Genomic DNA, 27,467 nt, shown 5'->3' with positions numbered 1-27,467 from the left:
TAATTGACTGTTTGACCAGCGGGTCCCATATCTATTGTGAAGCAAATAAGACAACCCTCTACTTGTTTGAGTTCAAGCAAGAGATTACTTTTTTGCCCTTGGTTAATGTAGCTGGGAAATAGGTTTGTTATTTTTCTACAAAGAATGCACAGGAAGGAATATGCTAACAAGTGTCAGCTGCATCCATGAGCAAAGATTTGCTTAAAACCACTTTAAACACCAGCTTCAGCCCACATGAAATATCAGCTTTACAATGCTTATTCCTAGTTTGTACAGCTGGGGGCTTTGACCCTTCCTCAGCAGATGGTGTAGATAGATGGTTTAGCATACATTGTTAGGATCCATGTAAGATAAAAAACATGCTATCTTTACTATTACTCTTTGTGGCATCAGTGACTGGTTAGGAAGAAAAGCAATACCTAAAAATAATTGTGATTCAAATTCCCTGGATATTTTGAGGGAACTGTAGAATATGAATTACACTCTATCTAACCATTCTTCACATCTGAGGCCTTTTCTTACAAGTCACCATCTGGAAATTATCAAGATGCCCAGGAACTAGAAAATGTATAAACATTATGGTCTGATTAATCCCTACACTCCCACGTTCATAAAGACAGAATAACTCATTTGTTTTATTTATTTATTTATTTAATGTTTGCAAAGTATTGGAGTCATGTTGGTCTCAGGGTGTTAGGCAAGGTGGGTGAGGTAATATCTTGTATTGTCTCTTTCACCTACAGAGATTACTTCATCCACCTTGTCTCTCTTATTTATTTTAAAAATTCCTGTGCAGGAGAGAGAGTTTTTGGAAGAAAGACTTGCATAAGGCTGAACCAAAGGTCCAGACAGTATAGCCTTCCTATTCTTGGTCAACTTCTACAATGCTAGGTCTCCCTATTATACACAAATACCACTCTCCCCAGTAGCTGAGGTGACTCTCCTGGAATATAGCCGTTGCTGGCAAGGGCAACTTGAGTTAGGCATTGCATTTAGGGACCTCTTAGGAAGGAGACAATTATGAGTGTCCATGAGCCATCAAACCATCTATGCCTAATAAAGACATTGCTGTTTCTTTCACTCTAATTATCATTTCCTTGTTGACATTCTTTGGGAGGCCACATTAAATTTGATTGAAGCCAGTGGAAAGGCTCCCATTAATTTCAGGGAAGTTGGTTCAGGTCCTTACTGAGGAAAAGTAGAAAACAAGAAAGCTCAATAGTTTTCAATGTGTCAGTACAAAAGTTGAGCTTAGCTGTCACTGACTGGCAAGAGAAGACTTAAGAGCCAAGTGTCCTTTTCGATTGCACTGGTGCAACTCCATAGACCACAATCTGGGATTCAAATTTAGGTCTTCTTCTTGGCTGTATATAGCCCTTCTCCTCTATATATTTAAAATTGCTGTACAATTGTGCTAACTGAGGCAAAGAAGGATTAAATAACTTGCTCCAGGTCCAACAGCAGGTTAGTGAGAGAGAACACTCACAGGCCTGGTCCACACTACAGCGTTAAATCGATTTAAACAGCGTTAAATCGATTTAACGCTGTACCCATCCACACTACAAGGCACTTCAAATCGATTTTAAGGGCTCTTAAAATCAATTTCTGTACTCCTCCCCAACGAGAGGAATAACCCTAAAATCGATATTACTATATCGATTTAGGGTTAGTGTGGACAGAAATCGAAGTTATTGGTCTCATTCTTTTACTGAGCTACCCAGAGTGCACCGCTCCGGAAATCGATGGTAGCCTAGGACCATGGACGCACACCACCGAATCAATGTGCCCTAGTATGGACGCGTAAAATCGATTTTATAAAACCAGTTTTATAAAACCGGTTTTAATAATTTCGATTTTATGCTGTAGTGTAGACGTGGTGATCGTATGGGAGAGACAAGACTTAGCTGTAGTGAATATAAAGTGGATTCTGTAATGAGGATACCAAATGCAAATAGTTTCTGTAATTCTTCCTGAGGCTGTAGTTCTCAGATTAAGCACAGCCTGTGTTGCTAAATATCGCCAAAGTACTGGCCTGAACCAAGCAATCATAGATGGTATTACTTGCAGTGTGTATAGCCAACCCATCATCTGATAAAAGAGGTAATTTTTAAAGAAATTCTGGCAGACATGAAGTTATGCTACTCAAGTTCAGTGCTATATATTTTCACTCTGAAGTTAACAAAATGCCTGTATTTATCATAGCAAAACTTTTGACAAAATGGTGAAAAATTTAGTTTCTATTAGAGGATACATTTCACTATAATGGAGGGGAAAAAAACACAATTTTGCAAAATTGTTTTAGGCCTATGGGGATTGATTCTTAAAATATATATATATATAAATAATTTGACTGTGGCTTCTATAGTTTCATGCTAGTAGAATCATATTTCTTCATATGGGATTGCTTATTAACATGATAGATCCACTATTACCATATTAATCACAAATTGATTTTCTTTACAGACAAGGTGGTTGAAGAACTAATAATTGAAACAAACATTAACAAAGACAGCTTTATTATGAATAACTGACATCAATATTACCTTTGATAGTTACAGTGTAAATTACTATTTTCCAGCTGTCAAATTTCTTTTGTTAGGATACTTTGAAAATAAAATGTGCAAAACCAAAGCAGTTATTGTAGGTCAAACTGCTAAAAAAGTTATTTTTATTCTGATGCTATTTTTAATTTGCCCTTTAAAGAAAAAGGGCAGATTTTTAATACTGTATATGTATACCACACACACAGACACACACGCACACACACAGTATGCTCTGCTTAAGGAATTATCTCAATGTTCTGTAAATTTTTAACATTGCCCTTTATAAATGTTTCAGGGGCTATAGAAATGAGACAGGCCTATAAGAAGTTTAATGGGTCCCTGTTTAGCCATTTGTAATGGGGATTTAACTGCTTTGTTTGTGAGCTTCAGCCAAGAAAAGAGATTACCTTCATCGAGTGCTAATACTCCAGAGTCAATCTAAACTCAGTTCAGCTATGGAAAGGTATCATGGGATGTCAATAAGTACTATAAACACTAATCCAGCAAACCTGTCAGCTGCTATATAAAAAATTATTTCTAAATCCAAGCTTCAAGTCCAACACTACTCTTCCTTATTCAAGGCATAAAAAAAATATGGTACATCATCAGGGACACATCTTGAATTTCAAACTACTCTGCTCATAATAATTGAAACTGTTGCAGTTAAAGGGATTCTTTCTGCATATCAGCAAGCCAAAAGCATGTGATAAATATGAAAAAAAATCAAGGCCTCAGAGATAACACCATCACAACACAACAGATTCCATCAAAATATGTTTGCTGAGGCATTAGATGGCTCAGGGCATTGGTAATGGAATTTAAGAGACTTTCCCAGCTAATTCTCCTTTTTTAATTCAATCCTAGTGTGGTTAATAACTGAAAATTACCACCATCCAACTGTCTGGTGGCCTATGTGAAATGACTGGGTGTTCTCAATACATTTCCTCCTGGACAAATGTCTAAATTACAAATTCCCCATCACAATTGCCAATAATTATTATCCAACAAGTTCTTGGAATATACTGAAGACATTTTTTTTATTTCAGAAAGTGAAGAGAGGCTGTTTTAGATTTGATTTTGACAAATAAGGAGGAACTGGTTAAGAATTTGAAAGTGGAAGGCAAATAGGTGAAACTGATCATGAAATAATAGAGTTCATGATTCTAAGGAATGCTAGTAGGGAAAAAAAGCACAATAAAGATAATGATTTTAAGAGTCAGACTTTAGCAAACTCAGGGAGTTGGTAGGTAAGATCCCATGGGAAACAAGTCTAAGGGGAAAAGCAGTTCAAGAGAGTTGGTAGTTTTTCAAAGAGACATTATTAAAGGCAAGGGAAAATTACTCCACTGCATAGGAAAGATAGGTAGTATGACAAGAGACAAGGGCTTAATCAGGAGATCTTAAATTATTGAAATTCAAGAAAGAGTAAAAAAAAAAGTGGAAATTAGGTCGAATTACAAAGGATGAATGTAAACAAATAACACAAGTATGTAGGGACAAAATTTTAAAGGCCAAGGCACAAAATGAGATTAAACTAGTTAGAGACATAAAAGGTAACAAGAAAACACTCTACAAATACATTATAAGCAGGAGTAAGACCAGGACTGGCGCTAGGTGTTTGAGCGCCTTAGGCGGACGGCAATTTCGCCACCCCGCACGCTGGTCCAGAGGCTCTGGTGGATCTGCTGCAGTGGTGCCTGCAGACAGTCCGGTGTTCCATGGCTCCAGTGGAGCTGCCGCAGTCATGCCTGCGGGCGGTCCACCAGAACCGCGCGCGAGCAGCCGACCGTCCGCAGGCACCACTGCGGCATCTCCAATGGAGCCGCCTGCCGCCCCCTCTGGCAAAACGGCGCCCACCAATTATTCTGGTGCCCTAGGCGATTTCCTAGGCTGCCTAAATGGTAGCGCCGGCCCTGAGTAAGACAAAGGACAGTGTAGGTCTGTTGCTCAATGAGGGAGGGAAACAATAGCAGAAAATGTGGAAATGGCAGACGTGCTAAATGACTTTTTCATTTCAGTTTTAACCAAAAAGTTTATTAGCGATTTGACATCTAACATAGTGACTGCCAGTGAAAAAGAAGTAGGATCAGAGGCTAAAATAGGGAAAGAAAAATTTAAAAATTACTTAGACAAGTTAGATTTATTCAAATCACATGGGCCTGATGAAATACATCCTAGATTACTCCAGGAGCTGACTAAGGATATATCTGAACCATTAGCGATTATCTTCAAAAAGTTATGGAAGACGGATGAGATTCCAGAGGACTGGAAAAGGGCAAGATTAGCGCCAATCTATAAAAAAAAGAACAAGGACAACCCAGAGATTTACAGACCAGTCAGCTTAACTTCAGTGTCCAGAAAGATAATGGAGCAAATAATTAAACAATCAGTTTGCAAACACCTAGAAGATAATAAGCTGATAAGTTACAGTCTGCATGGATTTTTCAAGAACAAATTGTCAAACCAATTTAATAGCTTTCTTTTAACAGGGTAACAAGCCTTGTGGATGGGGTGGGGAAGTAGTAGATGTAGAATACCTTGACTTTTGATATTGTCTAGCATAACCTCATTACCTAGGGAAATAAACCAAGATGGAACTACTATAAGGGAGGTGCATTACTGGTTGGAAAACCGTTCTCAGAGGATAGTTACCAGTGAAGCACAGTCAAGCTGGAAAGGCATATTAAGTGAGGTCCCACACAGATCAGTTCTGGGTACGGTTCAGTCCAACATCTTCATCAATGATTTAGATAATGGCATAGAGAGTACACTTATAAATATTGCGGATGATACCGAACTGGGAGGGCTTGCAGGTGCTTTGGAGGATAGGATTAAACTTCAATATGATCTGGACAAACTAGAGAAATGGTCTGAAGTAAAGAGGATTAAATTCAATGTGGACAAATGCTCCACTTTGGAAGGAGCAATTAGTTGCACCCATACAAAATGGGAAATGACTGCCTAGGAAAGATTACTGCGGAAAGGGACCTGGGGGTCATAGTGGATCAGAAGCTAAATATGAGTCAACAGTGTAGCACTATTGCCAAAAAAAATAAATAAAAACCCAAACATCATTCTGTGATGTATTAGCAAGCATGTTGTAAGCAAGACACAAGAAGTAATTCTTTCGCTCTACTCTGTGCTGATTAGGCATCAAATGGAGTATTGTGTCCAGTTCTGAGTGCCACATTTCAGGAACAATGTGGACAAATTGGAGAAAGTCCAGAGGAAAGCAACAAAAATGATTAAAGGTCTAGAAAACATGACCTATCAGGGAAGATTGAAAAGAATGGGCTTGTTTGGTCTGGAACATAAGAACATAAGGAAAACAGATCTTAAAGGACATTGTAAATGTGGTTGGACATGGCCTGATCCAAAGCCCATTGAAATAACTGGGAGTCTTTCCCTTGACTTCAGCATGCTTTGAAGCAGACTCTGAGAGGCCACTCTGGACATGAAGGCACCACCTCCATTAGGGGCAGAGGACAAACTTTCCATCACCCATGAGTAAGGATAAGATTATATCATGGATGTTATAGAATCCGTGACTTCCAGAGACCTCTGACATTTTCTGCTTCAGTCCCAGGGTGGCAAGGGTGGAGCTCCCTGCTGCTGGGTGCCATGGTGAGTGCTGGACCCCACCACCTCATCCCCATTTTGTCACAGCTATTTTTAGTAAAAGTCATGGACAGGTCATGGGCTTCCCAGAATTCTTATTTTATTGCCCATGACCTGTCCTGTCCTTGACTTTTACTAAAAAGTTACCATGAAAGTTTTCTCAGCAACTTCATGGCCAGACAGTTAAGAACATAAGAACGGCCATACTGGGTCAGACCAAAGGTCCCTCCAGTCCAGTATCCTGTCTACTGACAGTGGCCAATGCCAGGTGCCCCAGAGGGAGTGAACCTAACAGGTAATGATCAAGTGATCTCTCTCCTGCCATCCATCTCCACCCTCTGAAAAGCAGAGGCTATGGACACCATTCCTTACCCATCCTGGCTAATAGCCATTAATGGACTTAACCTCCATGAATTTATCTAGCTCTCTTATAAACCCTGTTGTAGTCCTAGCCTTCACAACCTCCTCAGGCAAGGAGTTCCACAGGATGACTGTGAGCTGTGTAAAGAACTTCCTTTTATTTGTTTTAAACCTGCTGCTCATCAATTTCATTTGGTGACCTCTAGTTCTTATATTATGGGAACAAGTAAATAACTTTTCCTTATTCACTTTCTCAACACCGCTCATGATTTTATATACCTCTATCACAGGAATTCTCAGACTTTTGTACTGGTGACCCCTTTCACACAGCAAGACTCTGAGTGCAACTCCCTTTATACATTAAAAACACTTTTTCATATATTTAACACCATTATAAACGCTGGAGACAAAGTGAAGTTTGGGGTGGAGGCTGACAGCTCGTGACCCCCAGTGGATTGTGCCTTTCTGTTGCTTGGCCAAGCAGGGGACTAAGGCCCTGCACCCCTATCTAGACTACTCAAGTCTTGAACAAGAGATAGGGAGGAGACAGAGCCTTGACTCTGCTTATTCCTACTTTTTGGCCAGAGTAACTAGGCACAAGGTGTGGGGTGCATCCTTTCAGGGTGATAGTAACTTAATTTCTTCCCTCCCCACCACTAAGTAAGAGGGGAACAGGAGGTGGTATTATGACTGAGTCACAGCTTCTTCCTGGGGCTGCTCCTGGGGAGGAACAATTACATGCCATCTCAGGTCCTGAGCAAGCCTCCCATCTCTACATATGATTCAGTATGCAGATTGAATGTTCCCTTAGAAGTTCTCCCTCTCAAATCCAGCTGAGGCACACAGAGGCAATGGATTAAATCCTTCAAGATGAATAGAGCTCTGGCCCTGAATCCAATGAAGCACTTAAGAATTTACTTAACTGAGTATGCAGATATTCCCTTTTACTTCAATGGATGGATCATATCTTTAAAGTTAAGCATGACCCAGATTTCTAAAGATATTTGGGCACTGCTGCACTCAGTGTTGCAATGACTAAATGATTTAGGAGCCTAAATTTCATTTACGGTACTTAGATCATCTTTTAAAATAAGATTTAGGCCCCTAAATCAGTTAGGCATTGCAACACTAAGCACAGCAAAAATCTGGGCCCATATGGCCAAGTGCTTAGCTGGACTGGAGGCACACACAAAGCAATTTGTCAGATCAAGCCCATATTAAGGAATCTTACACAATTGTTGCCTACATCATGCATAAACAGAAAACTTCACTCTCCAGGGCTTTCAGTCTGGCACATTTTATGAGCACTAAAAATTTGGCATAAGGAATCTTTGAGATGTCTTTCTTGATTTTCAGCTCCTTTGGCTGCAGCATTTATTTGATGTGTTTTTAATGGTGTTATCATTTTTACACAGCTGAACCTGTGTTCTTACAAAGTTTGGTTAGCTATATTTCTTGCTCCCCAGTCAGATCTACTACGTACTTAATACATACAGTGTGGTTGAGAGTAAATATTTTTTTCAAAGCTGTGCTAGATTATAACGAGGGGTGTTCAATGGAAGAGAAATTATAAGAATTACATACGATTGGCATGTGGAAAAACATAAACAACACTGTTTGCATTACAGTACATTAAGAGAATTTCTTTTATGTTTATTCAACAAATGTTTCCTAAAAGGTTTTCCTCCAAACCAAGAAATTTAATTTTCTTTCTAATGTTATTTTCAGTGGTTATAAACTTAATTAGCTTCTTAAACTTCACATTTATTTGCATTTGAGATAAATGTAATCTGTTCTTAGTATAACTTTTTGAAATCAAAATACGGACTAAAAAGGGGCAAGTTTGATTAGTGGAACAGATAATGTAGCAAGTAATCACAGCAATGAGATGTTAATTGGTGTCTGGGTGGTTCTATTCATAGCAACAATAGGCCATAATAACGCTCAGTGTCCTCTACTGCTCAACTGTATTTTGCTCTGGCATTTATTATATTGACAATTATATTATACTTGAATTTCCTGCCTGTCTTCCCAATAGAAAGGTACATAAAATGAATCAGGCACCTGTGATTTTGTGAAGCACGCTGTTTGGAAGTAATATACTCTAATTCACCATAATGCCTGTTTGTTTCTGAAAGTCAATGAACAGAAATATAACACATTTTTCTGCACATCATAAAGGGCTAAATTGTGAGTCTTGTGCTTACACAAACAGTCCCAGACTGTCAGTGGGATTAGTTCAAGAGTCAGGTGAGTAAGATTTAGCCCAAATTCTAAAGAAACAGGAAGAAATCATAGGGTTTAAGAAGAGATTTGCCACTCATCATCCTGATCTCTGTATATATGTTATATCCTTTTTTAACATCCCACCCCATCTACTCTATTTAGATAGCCAGCTCTTCAAGCTGAGACTGTCTTATTTATGTTTGTACTGGATGTAGCATGATGGGACCTCAGTCTCTAATCTGGGTCCTAAATGCTACTGAAATACAAATAATAAAATAATTTTCTGTGCCCTTAAGGCACAGGTCAGAACTGGAGCCAATGCAGAGCTGCACCATGCCACTGGCACAGTGCCTTATGGAACTGGATGGAGCCCCATTACTATACTACCCTGAAAGAGGTGAAGCAACTACCCCTTTCCTATCTCTTTTGGTGAATCTAGCATCAGCAGTTGCACCAGTGCTGCAAGGGTGAGACACTTCTTGTATATTCGTCTGGGGACATCTTGTCTATAATTAGTATATGTGACTGGAAACACACTATAGCCTGAGGCATACTTTTGGGAGGTAATTTGGAGGAATGAGCACAGGATGGGGAGTCCAGAGAAATTCTAATCCTGGTTCTATTGTGTGTCTTTGTACAAGTCCTTTCAAAATTTCAACGCTGCCTCAGATCCCCCATCTGTAAAATGGGTTAATAATAATTGCTCACCATACTTGGAGATTCTTCCCAAAATACTCTGAGCTTTCACTGGGTCCTCTAAGAAAGTCTCAGATTTTGAAGAGGCCAGAATGTCTTTCACTTCTTTGGACTGAGATCCCATTGTTCTAGGAACTTTACAAGAAACATGCAAAGACATGGTCCTTGTCCCAAAGACCTTACAGCCTAAGAAAGAATCCATGCTCAGAGTCCTAAATGCTTTGTAATCTTGATACTTATTGAATTTGTGTTATTTAACCCACAAGTGAAGATCAGTTTATTGGCATGTAATGTTGTGGATGCTCCTTTGTTTTGACTTTGATATCTTAAATACGGGAATTACATTAGCTACCCTCAATCTAGTCCTCTGCTAATTATCCTTATGGAGCAAGTCATGCTTCTTTCTCAGAAGGTTTTCCAGTTTCCCAGTCCCTTCAAAATTTTGGTATGTAATTGATCTGTGCCTAGGTCTTTGCCAATTTTTCAAAATTATTGTACATGTAAGAAGAATTATGCAAAAATAAATATGCAACCCAAAAACATACAAGTTTTGGGAGGACAGGATTTGCTGTTATAGTTTATTTGAAGACTATGAACATAATATTTAGCTACATTTATGAAGAAAATTTTTTAAAAAACCTCTTTCATGATTTAGAAACTACTTCTAAGAGACTTAGTCTCCTATTAGGACATGCAAAAAATTAAATAATAGTTTCAGATTGACTATGAAGGTGACAGGAAAAACCTCTAGTTTTCACTACATCTACAAGAAAAGTCAATCCTTTAGGATTTAAAGGGTGTTCAAAAATAGTAAATAAATCAAAATTTTACTTGCTCAGGCACTGGGGTGAAGTACTATGTCCACATTTCATTTGTGAAAAAAATAATTACACTGCACTAAGCTATGGGGAGGTGAGATGGGAAACAGACTTTCCTTGTCCAAAACCTTTGTGCAGATGACGAAGGGAGCTCATCACAAAACCTCTGTGAAAAAAGCACTTTTTGCAAATGGGTGAAAATTTGCCACTTGTTATATGTCTAAACTTCAGCATTTCTCACTGTAAAAAAAACATTGACAATTTACCCTTGTGGAAATCAGCAAATCTTGGCAAATGCAGAAATCAGAGTTTTTGCATAAAGACACTTCCTGTTTCATATACCCTACACCTTAACCTCTTTCAAATGTGAAAGTCAAGTGAGGCACTCCAGGCTGTAACTATTCACTTTCATCTCCCTGATGTCATCAAAACATCAGATAATGGCATGACTGGGCTTAATCATTCATAGCTGATAAAGAGAAGGTGGTTGCATCAATAATGCAGCCTTAATTGAGGTTATAAATATCAACCTGGATAGGATTTAAAACACAAAGAAGAATGAGTTGAGTAAGTGATAAAGGAATAAGATTTGACAAGGGCAGGATTGAAAATAATAAATGAGAGAAAAATGAGAGAGGAAAAAGATGAGATAAGAAAGGCAACAAAAAAATTCATACATGTGGATATGAGATTTCAAACTGAAACATCCTGTAGCTGCTTCTCTCATCACCTTTAACTAACAAGGGATAACCAGAACTCAGTTCACCAAATCCGAGCCCAAAGATTTTCCCTATCTGTGCAAAAACCTAGTAATCCTATCACTACAGAGCATCTTTCTTCTCAGATCAAACTCTACCCTCCTTTAAACAACAACAACAACAACATAAAAGTGCTTCAACAATCTTGACTACAGTTTCTCTGGAATTTTTTTATGAAGTGTTTTTTCATCAGAAAATGCTGATTGGTTGAAATCAAAACTTTTCACAGGTACATATCACTTTTGATTAACTTTTCTTGGATAAGATTTGTCGGGTCAAAACCAGTGAGAGAGAGAGAGAGAGAGAAAGAGAGAGATCTGTTTGATTCAGAGCAAGGACCTGAATCTCTCATTTTTTGGGTAAAAATTCAAAAAAGTCTCACATTCATCCCAATGCAGAACAGGACACTTTGAAAGCATTACAATTTTCACAGTGTGGGAAAACTGTATCCTGCTCACCTGTAATCCTGACCCCAAAAATGAAATCCACTTTCATTCATAAGCAAGGAGACAATACAGTTCTCATAGCTGCAGTCACACATATTCCAAAAAAGTGTGATTCAGCTGGTTCAAAATATCTTTCTAGTATCTTCTACAACAAAGCAATCTGACCTGTGCCAGTTTACTTCTGCAGGAAAATGTCTAAGAATGAACAACTCTTGCATGTAAAACAGGTTCCTCAAACCCCGAAATTGATTAACTAAAATAATTACAATCAATTAACAACCTTCCAACGGTTGCTACAATCCAAAGAAAGAACAAAATCAAGCAGGTGACCTTTAGCACTAAATATGCCAGAAAATTTACATACTAAGTTAATATAAAAAGACTCAGGGCCAGATCCTCATTTGATACAGAAGAGATGATGAACCATAGCTGTATTGGAATCAAATAAAGAAACAATAAAAGTTAAAGGATTGAAGAAGAACAGAGTATAAATCACATCAGATTCAGCCTCTTTATCAGCTAACAATCTTTATCAGGCATATTTGTGAGGAGAGAGATTTCCTTCATTTTAAATTACCAGTACTCTATGAATTTACTATGAATTATTTTACAAATTTAATTTTTTCTATGGCTTGTTCCCACACTTCCTAAAACAAGCTGTTTTGGTTAATTTTGACTGGTCACAAGAGTTTATGGAACTGTAGCTGTTGCCCAATTATTTTTTTCTTTCTAACCTATGTAGTCCTGGCTTCAGGCTAGGGTTCCGGACATGGAATCTGGGAACACTCTACCCTGGAGTATTAAGAATGTCCCATCCTATACATAATATACCAGGTTCTTTATAGCATTTTCTGGCCTGGAGTTTTCTGTCAGCACTATCATAGTCATAAGGCATTTATTTGTGAGCATACAGTGGAGGGTGTAGACAGATGGTTGAATTATTTGTTTAGTTGTCTCTGTGCCTCGGGATTAGTGTCCTCCTCCTGGGTTAGTACATTTATCGTACTATATAATAACTGCCATTCTTGGTCATTGAATGGATAGAAGAAAAGGAGTCATAACTGCAGAGGATGAAGAAACTGCTCTGCAGAGTAGGTATATTTAGGTCCTAGCATGAGGCAAGCATCAGCCCTAACATGGGAACCAGCACAGTTTTGTCATAACACACCACTTCTGTCAGCTTCAGATGACAATGAGCTACTGCAAGGAAATATCAGGCCATTTTGTTCAATGTGATAGAGAAAGCAGTCAAGGACTTTGAGTTCAGACTCCAGGGGTACGTGGTGCATATTGTTCAGTTGTAGTCTGACTAGTTCTGTGTACTGTTATGGTGTCTGGAGAAGACCATTTAGCAGAGAGTGACATATTTCTGGGGTATATCAAGATAAATGACAATGCTACAGTGGAATTCATTCCCAAATGATCATTTGGGAATGAAGAAGCAGAAAGGTGATAAAACTGAGTCATAGAGAAGGTACTAGAAGAGGAGCTCTTAAGGAACATTGTTATGGACACTGATAAGTAAGGTATTAGCAAAGCACATATACCTTCTGTGGTGGGTTGTAGGGAAGAAATTGGAGCTGGAATAAGAGACCAAACACAAGAGGTGGTGCAAGTCCCTGCAGCCCCATTTATGTTTCTAATGCTACGTAAAGGCAGTCTCACTGGAAACACCAAAACCAAATTATAGCTGTGAGTATTTTTCCCAGTGATCCAACTCATATAATTGGTGCAGATATCAGGGAACAGTTACATGCAGACTGACCCCTAAGAGCTGGGTATTTCATTTCTTGGTAACCATATGAAGCATAATCATAGCAATGTATACGCTCATCAGAAGAGCCAGGGTCAGCAGCAGCTTGGCTTAGGTGAAGGGGTGCTTCTCTCATCACTTAACAGTGACTCAGGAAAATGCCTTTTCTGATGCGGAGACAGGGCAGCAGAACCAGCAGTGGACTCAGTTGCTTCTAAGAGCCTCAGTGTTTTCCTATGCTAGCTGAATTTAGCCTAGGGTAAAATGAAAAAAAGTACCACCATGAACAACCTCAGTCTATTTGGTGAACTCTGTCTATGCAAAGATACTGGCACTTATTACATGTGGCCAGAGGGTTGGTTTTTTTTAAATGATAGTTGCTACCACTTCATGATAACATGTACTTCCTTTCCCTTCCTGCTCCCCACAAAATAAGCTGTATCAGGGTTCGGCTGATCAACGAAGTAGCAAGGCAAACTCATGTCACCATGAGGACCCACCTAACTGCAGACACATGGACAAGCCACTAACTGCATTGACAGTACATAATGAGCTGAAATTCAGCCGTAGCAATCCTCATGTCACACTGCACACTTCCAGGCTATGCTACAACAGTGGATGGTGATATAGTCTCTCATTCAGGTCTGCAGTCTCTGACAAGTGGCAAAACACAAAGAAGGCAGTGCAGGATAGCAGTTTTCTATATGCATCCTGTAGTGTGCACTCTTTCAATTGCTCTCTCATCACTCAGTGAGAACTTTGTGGGATTCTTATCACACCCAGGAAGAATTGTGAACACTTCAGCTGATCTCATGCCTTACAACATTCTCCAGGAACTTCATGTGGAAAATCAAATTCCATGCCACTCGATGAAAGAGAAGTCAGCGACATAGTGAAATTTCACATCCTGGATTAGCTCTAGAAGCATCAATTAGCTACATACCTTCCGTGCTCCACTCAGATTCAGCAGTCTGCACTGAACACCAGAAGAGTGGTCATTAATAATGACTCTGTGACACCTCTAATCCACAGACATGGTCAGTGATACGTATTGAAATCCATAAACAACTGCCTGATGGGATACCAAAACAAAACAAAAAGCTACATAAGCAGGAAGGCTCTGAAAGATAGATCCACAAGTGGCCCATGCTTCCCCTACTCCTGCTAAAAAACTCATGCTTGAAAATACTAGGTCTTCTTTCCTACTTGAAAGAGAAGAAGAAAAGATCAACTGACCTTGATTATTAGCAGGTACATATGCCCAGTGGTCTGTGATGGGATGTTAGATGGGGTGGGATCTGAATTATTGCAGAGAATTCTTTCCTGGCTGGTGAGTCTTGCCCACATGTTCAGGGTTTAACTGATCCCCATATTTGGGGTCGGGAAGGAATTTTCCTCCAGGGAAGATTGGCAGAGGCCCTGGAGGCTTTTTGCCTTCCACTGCAGCATGGGGCATGGGTCACTTGCTGGAGGATTCTCTGCATCTTGAGGTCTTTAAATCACAATTTAAGGACTTCAATAACTCAGACATAGGTTAGGGGTTTGTTACAGGAGTGGATGAGTGAGATTCTGTGGCCTGCATTGTGCAGGAGGTCAGACTAGATGACCATAATGGTCCTTTCTGACCTTAAGTCTATGAATCTATGAATCTATGACCTAGTGGCTGCGTATGTGACAGGAGTGACCATAATGGAAATGCCAGGCAGGACTAGTGTGAAAGTAGTAGATGAGTGAGGGGAGCGATCTGTGGGAAATCCTGGAATACTTTGATTTTATTGCTGCCAAGCTGCAGACTTCATCCAAGAGAAAGGCTGTACATATGGCCAGAATATTATTGTTATATCTGCCAAGATAGAACCTCGACTGTACTGGTAGCAGTACAGGGATCTATAGCTGGCCTTGCTTTGCGTTCAGCTGTACAAATTCCCCTGGGACGCTGAGCCTTTCTTCTAAATGCCTTCTGAGTACAGCAGATGCTGTAGTCACCAACAGGTGACCTTGCCTCTCCACAGAAAATATGCAGGGGCTTTGACATCATAAAAATGAACAAACCATGGCTTCCACAGGCATACAGATTACCAGAACGTATGGCTAGAAGCAGGGAAGCAGATGCATGGGACACAAACAGGGATAATGAATGGGATAACATGAAAGACTTGGAGCACCAACAGTTGGTTTATTTCTCTTTCCGCCTCTCTCTGTGTCTGCCTCACACTCGCACATCTGTAGAGTTTTTATTTGAAGTATGTTATGAAAAGGTTGCTTATCTTACTAACAGCAAGTGTGCCCATTCCTCCATTTCCACTCAATTACAGGACAGGATCTGCTTGTGTCTTAGTTTTCTCCTGGTCTTGAGTAGTTTAGCCCTTCAGTCAAACTATAAGCTCCCTCGGTCTCCTCAACAGTAGACAAGAGTCCAATTCTTTTTACTCTTCAGTTCAGGGATTCCACAAAGAATCAATCACCTTCCCCAGATCACAGGCCTCTCTCTAGGATCTGAGTAATCTCATCCTTCATTGGTCACAGCAGCCCCATACTCATTGGTTGCAAGAGTATCCACTCATTCCCCCAAAGGACACAACGAAAGTGGAGAGCACATTAGCTCCTTTATCTACCACAGACTCCAGGCCCGAAGCCCTAAACAACAAAGCAGTCATCTGCTTCTGCCTCAAACTTTGCTTTAGCCTTCCCCCAGGATTACATCCTATCCAGGCTAACTGACTTCCCCCTCTCCCTCTATGGTCTTTTTTCTCCAAGATTCTTTTCCAGCATCTGCTTATCAGGGAACCCCAGGGCAGGTCTTGCCCAGTCCCCTACCAACAAGCTGCTGGTCTAGCTAGCTCTACTCACACTGACCTTGTGGCTTGGCTTCTAGTAGGATTTGCTCTTAACCTATGGTCATAGTGATCTCTGCGAACTACAAGTCCCCAAATTCCTTTGATCTGGGAGGAAGCCAAACATAGAGCAGAGCCAGGATTTCTCTTAAAGGCCTGCCTTTTCCTCTGTCAAGGCCACTTGAGTACTTCTAATGCAAATGTAAATATGCTAGTCCTGAATAGAGCTAGTCAGAAATTATTGTCATTTTCCCCAACAACAAAAGACATTGTAGTTAAAATCAACACACTGACAGATGTTTTCATTAGAAAAAAAGATATAAAGCAGTTTGATAATCTTGAAACATCCCACTTCAAAATTTTCAATATGGAAAATTTAGAATTTTTGTTTCAAAATGACTTTTTGAAAATAAATTCATTTTTATATAAAAATAGTTAAAAAGTGATAAAAGCTCAAAATCAAAACAAAACATTTCACTCAGCCTGAGATTACTTTTTTTCAAAAATTCCATTTTGCAGGAAGTTTTGAAATGTTTAAATTATGTTTCATTTTGGAATGGAAAATATTCAAAATCACAGAATTTTGAATCACATGAATCACATGAATCAGAAAATCTGGTTCTCACCCAGCTCTGTTTATGAGCACACTACAGTAAGAGTTGAAAAGCCCCTCTCCACAAGTATTTATGTAAGCATAACTAATCCCCCTGGGACTGACAGTAGTATTTGAATCTGGGACCTTCAGCATTAAAACTATATCTTGGTACTTTTTATTTGCCCATCATCCCTACTATTTGAAAACTCAAAACACTCATCACCGCCTGTAAGTTATCATCCCCGTTTTGCAGATGGGGAAGTGAAAAGACAGAGTAAATTAAGTGATTTTCCAGGTCATGCAGGAAGTCTGTCACTAAACTAGGACCTAAACCCAGGTCTCCCCCGCTAAAGCCAGTTCCCTACTCAGTATACTACCCTCCCTCTATTGTTTGAGCAAAGGATTAAACCTCTTGTTTTGCTGAAGTGAGAGCTAAGTCCATTAGCTAGTAGTAATAAAATGTATAAATCTCTCATGTACAACAGCCACAAGAGAAAAATAGAGACCCACATGGTCCTAGCATGAATTACAAGTGGAATGTACAATCACAAAAAGGGGAGTGAATACACTGAATTTATTTTTATTTTATTTATTTTAAAATGCTTGTGAAAATGGTACTGTGATGTTTCTCCAGTGCTAGTTTAAAAGTAGTAACAATTCTTAGAGACCTCGTAATATAGAAGCCGTCCTTTGGCATGTGTTCTACACCTTCTTGTCCTCTTTGCCATCAGAATGATACAAATCATATTCCTGTTATAGCAGTAGTCAGTTTATTATCTGCTAAGCACAATCGGCCAAAATGTGTGGGGCACAGGATTGTTTTAGATCTGAAATCAATTACTGCTGGTCACACAGCTACAGTCCCCATAATAGAAAGTGATTTGTGCAGCAAAGACAGAAAATTTAGATTATTTACCTCTTTGTAGGCTGAACCCCCTATTCATTCGATGCAGTTGGTGGACCAAGCCAACAATGGAAGTGAATGGGGGGAAAAGATCAATGAGTGGAAGAAATTCAGTTTCCTGGGCCCTCCATGAGAAAAATGGCAAAGGAACAGCATGTAGCCCAATGCATTTTCTTTGTACAATTACCTAATCATTATCTGGAACTGTATATTTAGGTAAAGAGCCCCAAATCATTTTTGGAGATAAGGATCATCTAATGAACCAACCTACACAACACATTTTTGAACACATCTAACTTTCAGTATAGTGAAACCTCTCACACCATATCATACTGCAGTGAATCCAATGTAAAATTGGAAAGTTCTTCTATGAATGTATAGTTTAAAATAGGGAAAACCCAAAACATATCTATGTAATACTTGGAATTAATTATGGTATTAAAGTTTTATTTGATTGTTTTTTGTGTTGCAAAGATGTCAGATATAAGAATGGAATATTTTCATAATAAACGGGCATTAGCACTTTTTCTCATCATCCTCAACTTCTATAGAACTGTCCCTAAACTATAAGAGCCAATCCTGCAAACATGCACATGAACAATATTATTCCCATGAGTAATCCCAGTGACTTCACTGGAACTACTAATTTCTCAAAAGTTACTCAGGATGCCTGTGATTACTTCAGTGGTTGTGCCTATAGGCATGACTATTTAAAAGGCTCTTTTTGAGAGTCAGCCCATCATTTTTAATGAGCAGTTGTAGTCAGCACTTATGCTAGGCTCTGATAGAATTACCTGCCATTTCCAGATTTTTTTTAAAACAATATTTCCAGTCCTTAGAATAAGATGAACTATTCCTGCTGACCCATTCCACTAGGTGTCTTTCTGTGTAAAAATCCTTGCTTTGGTTTCCTGCAGGAAAACATATACCATTTATGGAGTGAAATAAAATCTTCTATAATTGGGCACAACGAGTTACAGAAAATTATAACTTAAATTGTGTATTTAAATAGCTTATTTTGCTAGTGGTTTCTCCCTTAGTAAAACTTCTGCTGAATGGATCCTTATGTTTTGGGATACATCTTTTCCTTGATGAAGATACATATCCCTCATTTATATTAGAGGCTGAGTGGAGGACTAGATCATACAAACCCTTCCTCACATTAATAGTCTTTATTCAGGCAAGTATTCCTATTGACATCATTGACACTACCTTTGTAAGAATTACTCATGTGAGAACTTTGAAGATTTGGATCCAGAAAGAACAGATCTGTCAGCCCTTTAACACATTGCAGGATCACTTTCCATTACGTTGCTCCGTACTAGCTAGGGTCCACTGATACCCTTATGCATACAGAATAGTACCTTACTCAGCAAATCCTCAGTTGAAAGCCCTGGGAATACTCAACGAGACAGGGAATACACATTCGGAAGAAAGGTATCAGCTGAGCCCAAAGGAAATACTGGGGATAAAACTGGAGTAATACGGTAGTGAATCTGGCCCAGATTGCATAAAAAGTTGATTATCTGCTGGAGAAGCAACAATAAAATAAAGTTCTGAAAAATGGTAGAAATAATTATGATTTCACAAAGATAGAAATAATTCTTTTAAATAAGAACAAGATTACCCATTTGTTTTTCTTTTGGAAAATTGACCTATTGGATATAACTGTGATGCACACAAGAGGATAAAATATTTTTCAAATCTTCCTGTTACTTCCACTTTTGATGACTCTCCTTCTCTCTTTTTATTGACTTTTGATTTTGCAAGCCTAAATCAAAAGCAAGGTCCCAAAAGAGAGAAACAGTGATATGTGACCATTCAACATAACTGCCTGTCTTTTGGTCCACTATAGAATATTTTTAAAACATCAAAAAAATTCAGTTCCTAAGGACAGTAATCAATCCTGGTTAGCTGAGAAACTGGAGGTCCCATGTTGGCTGTGTGCTTGGCAAGTATCCACTTTCCTGTGTACTATAAGTTTAAGCAGAAACAGTGCTAGGCAACAACAGGCAGCCTCAGGCTCCAGAAATGTATCCTTTCCTCCATTATAAAATGTATAATTCTTAGTTAATACCTCATCTATGCCCAAACAAAACCAAGGGCCCTGTTTTGCCCTTACTCACACTGTGCATGCCTTAGAATTTAGCATAATTTAAACAAAATATAACAGAACTCTTTCACAGATGTCACATGATGTTGATGTTCTCTTCTTTGCAGTTTAGGATCTATAATTTTCAGAAGGTTTGACTGCATAAAGGACACTGCATGTCCCAGAGGCATAAATGAAAAAGTACTCATGGAGCTAAATAACTAGGGAACAAATGGAAAGGGGAAAAAAGCCATTCTCCAATTTAAAAAAATATATATAGATGGCCCACTCCTGCAACAGAAGTTGCATGTGTTAAGTGGCCATTTCAGCCTGGCACATATAGCCTAAATATAATGCTGCTATAACTAGTGCCAAACGCCAAGCTATCCCCTGGCAGGCCCCAAATACAAGGGAGCATAAAGGACATCCGGCCAGTGCTATTAACTGGTGTGAGAGGAGAATCAGCCCCATTATCTGTAGATTCCGAGAACTTCACTGCAGATATTAAAAATGAAGTCTTGAGATGAAAGGGTCCAAAATATGCTGCCAGTTATAGTTGTATGGCAGTACTGATTTTAATGAATCATGACTTAGAGCAGCACTTACGGAAAAATCCTATAGGAGTAGTAGAAATATTTTTTCTAGGACTCCATTGACATTAATAATGGTCCATAATGGTTACTTTAAAGACCTATTAAACATGATAGAAAATTATACCCTTTAGTTTTTTTGTTTTTGTTTTAATTGTCTTGTAGAATTCTATAGAAGGAATATAAATCTCCATTGAAAATCGGTAGGATAGCTGAAAGAACCTTACTATTAATTTCTACAGGACTTTCTGCCAAAGGGGAATTTAGCCCCAGATGTTTTCAGTATTATTTCAAAATGACTTTTGAATTAGCAGTAAAGCAGAGTGCTGATCTGTTCCTGGCCTCAGATTTGAAATGGCTTTTTCCAAAATGTGCAGAACTCTCTGAATTATCAAAGGAGCTATATTTTTAATATCTGGGCCCAGAGGTTTCAGCAGTGTGAGTGTGAGCTGCATGATTAAAGCTCCATTGGGGAAGTTTCCCTTTCCTCCTCCTTGCTTCACATCTATACTTTGTATTATATACTATTCCACTGCAATTTAATAGCAATTCAACATTAATCAGGACAGTATACAGAAACTGGAAGAGCTATTCACCTCTGCAACAGATTTGAAAGTTACAGCTAAGTTCAGATAAATATGTTCACTTTCCAGGACTTGTCTGAAACCTCCAGAACTTTTGATCCTGTGTACCAAGATTTTCCAATCTCATGATGCACTCTTAGTGCACAAAATTGCAAGGAAGCTCAATAAAATTAAACATTTTAAAAGATAATTTAGTAGGATGTAGTATTTTACTGTAATATCCCAGGCATTACAGCTCATAAAATGATCCCACAGTATTTTGGACTATTGCATCCTTTTATTTTGACATGATGTGCCCTGCTGAGACCTATCTGCTATAATGAAGAAAGGAGCAAGCCATCTGGCCACCTTCTGACTGAAGAGGACCTTTGGTGGGAGAGGGAAGTGGGCCAACTTGCAATCCTTGAACAGAAGGCCTGCTACTGGAGGTAAGCAATGGGGGTTGGAGTCAAGGGACTTTGTGGAACCTTCAGAATGTTTCAGTTCAGATTATGTTTTAAACACAGGCAAAGGTTTAGTCAGGTTCTTATTGTATCCAGATCAGTTCACTCATCGTTAGTGCGAGGAGCTCATTTTAAACAGATGTTTTTTGGTCAGGCTTTGATTCTGTCATTTCTAAAGATGTCCCTTGAAAAATGTGGTGGGTGTGTTTACAGAAAACCATAACATTGTTCACAAAGGTATATGGCAGAGTACAGTACTAAGTATACAGCTCTGCTGATATCATTTAGTTGAACTGATTAGCCTTTGATCTGCCCAGATTAGGCATTATAACCAAAATTCCCTGAGCTTTTGAGTGTTATAAACTTTTGACTCATACATCTGCATTCAGTTCTACTGAAATGAGGAAAAAACTCATAAGTGGTTCTGTGTTGTCCATATAAAAGGACGGAGCAGTTGTTTACTGTCAGGCACAGTAAATACTGCTAGTATAAATTACACATAAACAAGGTGATCCATTGCCATAGAAAGCCCTATGATACTGATCAGCTATACAGTTAGTTCATGCGATTCACAGAGAATGTTTCATTCCTACATATAAATGAACAATTTGTTCCAAAATGTCTGTTATATATATATATATAGGCACCAAATAGAAATAATGCACTATAATGAACAGCAATTGTATCATATGCTGTAATTATTTAAATAAGTTCCTAAATCAGTTCCTGTATTCAAATAGATTGCCCTTCGTGATCCACAATTTAAGAATCTTTAGTTTGCAGGAGCCAAATGTTTTAAAATCATAATGCTATAAAAGGTTTTGCCACTATAGTCTAATTTTGAAATAAAATGTGAGCTGCTTAGAATTTTTGAATTATATCTTAGTCTCCTTCATTGAGATATTACTTTGGTGTCTATCAAGAGTTTGTCTTCGGCTGGGAATTATTGGGCTTTTTGTTGTTGTTGTTGCCTTCTTTGTTGTTTTTACATTTAAAAGCTGTCTGATTCTAAAATGAAGCTATTTAATCCCTTGTCATCACATGGCCATAAAAATTGCAGGCAGACAGAAGTTAGCAATGGTTGCTTCACAGGCCCCACAGCAATACATGGTAACAGATTTTCAAAGCAGTTCAAAGAGTCCAGTTTCCATCTGTGTTTGGTGAAGGGTGCAAAAACCTCGGGGCCATCTGAAAACTCTGCTTCATCTCTAACACTTGGAATAACAAAGGTGTTATTTTTCAAAGCCACATTCTCCCCTCCTGGGGTGGCTCTGCAGATATAGTTCAGGGAAGGTGGAAAACTTCAGAGTAGACATTCTCCTTCTAGACTTTGCCTCCTTCAGGGAGTTCTTTTGAGGATGTCACAATAGTGGCCTATATAACATGGGTTACTACCAGCAGAGGCCAACAGTTAATGAACCCTATAGACAAATTCTTTCTTCAGATTTCTGTGCAAAAATCTGCAGAAAAACAGCAACCAGGTTATTTCCAAGCCCTGGAGTGTTATTTAATCAAAAGAAAGCAGAGGGTGCTCTATACCCATAATACGAGCCAACATATGCCATATGTCTCCATTTCATTCTCCTGTGCCAGTATCACTAAACACCACATTATGAAAACGATAACTTAAAGATGGTTGATTGTTTTATTCTTAATAAATTGCCAATTGCTAATGTTTGCTTGACCTTTGCAAATAAGGCAAACCTTCAACACATTTATTTTCACTTTTGGTATCATTTTTTAATTTATTCTTTGTACATAGAGCACATTTCTATAGGAATGTGATCAGAAGCATGAACCAATAACTGTTATTTATTGTAATTATTCATACAGCACCAACAGTGTTAGGCATTTACTAGATTCTCACTGTACTATCAATACACTTATTTTCCATCTGTTACTATATTTCTTGTATCCTGTATTTATCACACAAACACATGTGATCTCTTCTATATTGGGATAACAGAATGGAGAATAAGTCAGTCAGAAAATACCAGTTACTCTCAATCATAAATGTAATAACTGTAGTTTCTTGCTTAAATGCTAAAGTTGCTTAAGTAGTCCAGTGTTGTGAGGTAATAAGGTTTTTTTCAGCCCTTATGCTCATCTCAGAACAGGACATGCAATATTTATGAGCATTTTTGTTTTGCACAAATATTGCAATGGATGTGCTTTACTTGTACACTTAGGTTTGTCTCAGTGCTCACTAAGGGTCTGATCCACCTCCATCTGAGTCCATTAGGAATCTTCCCATTGACTTACATGGATTTTGGATCAGGCCCCAAGGGTTGAATTCTTCCCTGACTTACACAGAAGGTAATTCTATAGGGGTCCATGGAGCTGCAGAGAGTGTAATGCTATTTGATTAGTTAAAACTAATATTACTAGAGTTCGAGAGAAGGAATATTATTGTGTATTTGGGGTCTGGAAAATAGATTTGACTGCTGTAATGTTCTAGAGTTTATCAAACAGTCTTAAAATGCAGACATATTTTGCAGATTGTAATCAAGCATTTTTTTTCTTGCATAGGCTACTCAACAATATCAACTTAATTGAAAATTTAAAAACTGTCTTAGACTGATAATCATCTTAAGTGACTTGGCTTTCTAGAATTGTATCCATCAACAATGCGCCTCTTAGTACCTTTTCAAATCTCTTTTTTCTTCCCCTCATTCACCCCATTCTGGCCCCGATTCGCTTTGTTTCATTACATCAGTTTTACATGGTGTGACTCAGTGCATTTCAGTGGAAATAAAACAGGATGAAACTGATGTAAAGGAGTTCTGTTCCAAGGGCCCTGCCTCTCTTTCAGTGCTGAAATTCGGATGCAGGGGGGAGATGCTGGTACTTATGATCCCCAGAACATGGATGATATGCTCCCACTTTCTTAGTCATTTTCCACTCCCCACACATCATTGTGAAGTGGAGAGCAACATAACCACTGTACTCCCCCACAAATCCAGGAGCTGCTCTCTTAGTCTCTACATTTGAATGAAACTCCATCCATAACTTTCTGCCCACGAGGTTTCCTAATTTGTCCACAAGCATTTCTTTCATTTCTTATAGCTCAAAGCTTTTCTGTCAGGGCCAATTTTGCCCTGATTGACATCTTTTGCTACCCCTGTGTCTTCAGCATGGTGAGCCAAGCCAGAATTTAGCCCAGAGTCCTATGCTAAAATGTTTTCTTCTAAAGGTCTGCTCTGACCTCTGCTAATAGGTTTATTTATTATTATTTATAATTATTGCATCCTAAAATTAGACAAAGGAGGGAAGTAGTGAAAGAGGTAGTGCAAATATGGTGTGTACCTTGTTAATTCCATCTGACTTTGGGTTTATTTAGTTTTTTAAAACAATTTAAAATTGTAACATAATGTGGGTGAGGTTATAAGATTATGAGGTAAGGCAGACAAGCAGGGATGAGTGGTTAGTGGTGGAAGGTTTGCCAAAGAACTGAGCTTTTAGGATAGAGTTGGAGTAGAGTTTAGGATAGAGTAGGACAGCAAGATGACTTGTCTCAGCAAAAGACAGGCTTTTCAAAGTCTGATCCAAACCCCTCTTGATGTTCAAAGACATGTTCTCTCTGTTGTGACCTCTTTGTTCCATTACTGTTGGACTCTGCTTCCTTCTAGGCCTCTTTATCTAGTCCAAGGCATTCAAAACTCTATGTGTTGGTTTTCCAAGATTTTTATAACATCCTCTCTATCCCTTCCAATTGCACCACTTGCCCACACATCTTCCTGGCAGTGGCCCTTGTCTTTGCTACCTTCTGTATTTCTGGTGGCTCTGGATAGAGAATACTCAGTACCCTATTTTGATAGCTAATCAAAAGGGACATAAAAAAACCAAAAGCTGTTAAAGAAGTCTCAGATATGGGAAACTTTCAAATGGCTAAATCAATTCCATTCTGCTTCTTGGGGCACGAGAGTCTAAGGTTCCATTGTAGTGTGTACACATTTTTGCAAAACCAGAACAAGAAAAGCACAATTCATAAGAAGAGAGGAGAATGACACTATGTCCCCTCCATACCAGTGAGACTGAGGTGTTCTACTTAGAGGAGTTCAATAAGCTCTCCCCCCCAGGAACAGCTTTGAGAGAGTGGCTTCACTATCTCAACAACTCATCCAGCAGAGCCAGCTGAACAGCCAGAGAGCCCATGAGGTCATCCAGAATACATGAGAGCAAGGCAGATATTCCAGCAACAAGTGAAACTGGAAATCTAAGACCAGCAGAGACACCAAAGCTGTTAGTGAGTAGGGAAGGATGGCATTTTTGAGTGGGAAGGAAGCACTTTGAAGTTGTCCATTGTTCTATCTGCGAAGGTTCTTATACAGTACCCATTACCACGATAACCAAGTGCCTTAGAGAAGGAGGAAATCTACATGTACTGTTACAACACTGGTTTCCCTAACTAAATTATTAATGTCAGATCCCCAAGCTGGCGTAAATTGCCATTGAATTCAGTTGAGCTATATCAATTTGCACCATCTGAGGTTCTGGCACTAAGTCTACAATTTGTATGAATTATTACAATAGTGTTGCATGTACTAAATACTGTACAGCCCCCAACATGATATCCATGATGATTGGAGGAGCTTACATATTACCAGAGATCCTAGAAACCCATTTGCTGCAGAAAAATGCAGAATTTACATTTTTAGAGAATCTTTAGATTTTACATTTTGTGAAAAAATAAGAACATATTTTAACTATAAACTATTTTTACTGAAAGTATCAGTGTCACTTATTCAATGTTTGCAACTTCCCCCCATTGTAGGTGATTTTTGAATGTGCTTTACATTTACGATGGAACCTTGTTTTATCTAATCTAATTGGGACCAGGGCCAGGTCAGATAATCAAAAATTCAGATAATCAGGAGAACTGGGAAAGAGCTTTCTACCCCTTATTTTAAGATGGGCGGTGGGGCTTGGGAGGTCAGCCCCATGTGGTTGGTGGTTTGGCTAATATGGACTGCCAGATAATGGAGGCTTGATTAAATAGGGTTCTACGTGTATATCAATAAAACATTGTGTTCAACTGATACCTATATATACTGTGGTTAGGGAAACTAAAGTTCAATTTTTCATTTTAATTGTGGAAAAATTGTGGAGAATTTGGGGGGATTTATCATGAAAAACTAGGATACCTGCACATTAGTAAGATCACCACATTAATATGAAGATGGAAGTGCTAAAGGTATTAGCTATTTGTTATGTTCTATGGTAGAAAGTTAATTTTTGCAAAGCTGCGTTATTCCTCACAATGTTTGTGGTTGGACTCAGTTTAGAATTTACTCTCTCCTCCATATTTATGCATAATTCCTACTGAAACTAACAGAGGCTACTCCCAGAAGAATCAACCAAATATAAATTACTTATGGTGAAGGGAAAAAGTGTCAGTTAATGGACTTGACAAGGACCTTAAAATTAAAAATGATTGTGTGGCCATGGACACAGGTTTACACAGATGTAATTCCACAGACTTCATTAGAATGACTCCCAATTTTCATCTCTGGGTGAGAGAAGAATCAGACCCTACAAATACAGTACATTTCAAGTTATGTATACAGATATTGCCTGTGTATCAGGCAACGGAGTAGTAAAGCTAAGGACAACAGTTTTAGCTGAAGGATTTAAACATCACAAAGCTACCATATATTTTACCATTGATTGTTATTTCAGTGGCGTATGCTGTACCCCCTCTTTGGATTAAATGTTGTACTGATCTCCACCAATGACCTCTCAGAAGCAGTTGTGTTATAAATATTTCACTTTCAGTGTACAGCCTGCTGAAATATATCTTTATTTCATGACCATTGCTGGCTACATTTCAGATACACCTGGAGTTAAACTTCAAACACAATTTAGGTAATCAGTGGTTAAATCTGATGTAGATACCAAGAGAAAAATCAATAATGTAACACCCAGTCAATACAAAAGGTCAAAAATAATATAAACAGACAAGAGTTGCACTTTACGAAAGACAGTGTGAATTCACTGGTATGTTTATCAGAGATAACGTAGCATAGGAACTCTTGCTATCCTGATATTCATGGGTATTGTCAAAATACCTTGAACTATCCATGGACATTCAAAATTGGTGGGGGGTTGCCATGCTTTGAAGCCATCCTCACAGATACCACACATGAAATCACAGAATCAGCCAACCTAGACTGGCAATTCAATTCTTTATAGATGTATTATAGGACA

The sequence above is a fragment of the Gopherus evgoodei genome, chromosome 9 (assembly GCF_007399415.2).
Source record: "Gopherus evgoodei ecotype Sinaloan lineage chromosome 9, rGopEvg1_v1.p, whole genome shotgun sequence".
NCBI classification, from domain to species: Eukaryota; Metazoa; Chordata; order Testudines; family Testudinidae; genus Gopherus; species Gopherus evgoodei.
Note: the sequence above shows the minus strand (reverse complement) of the source record.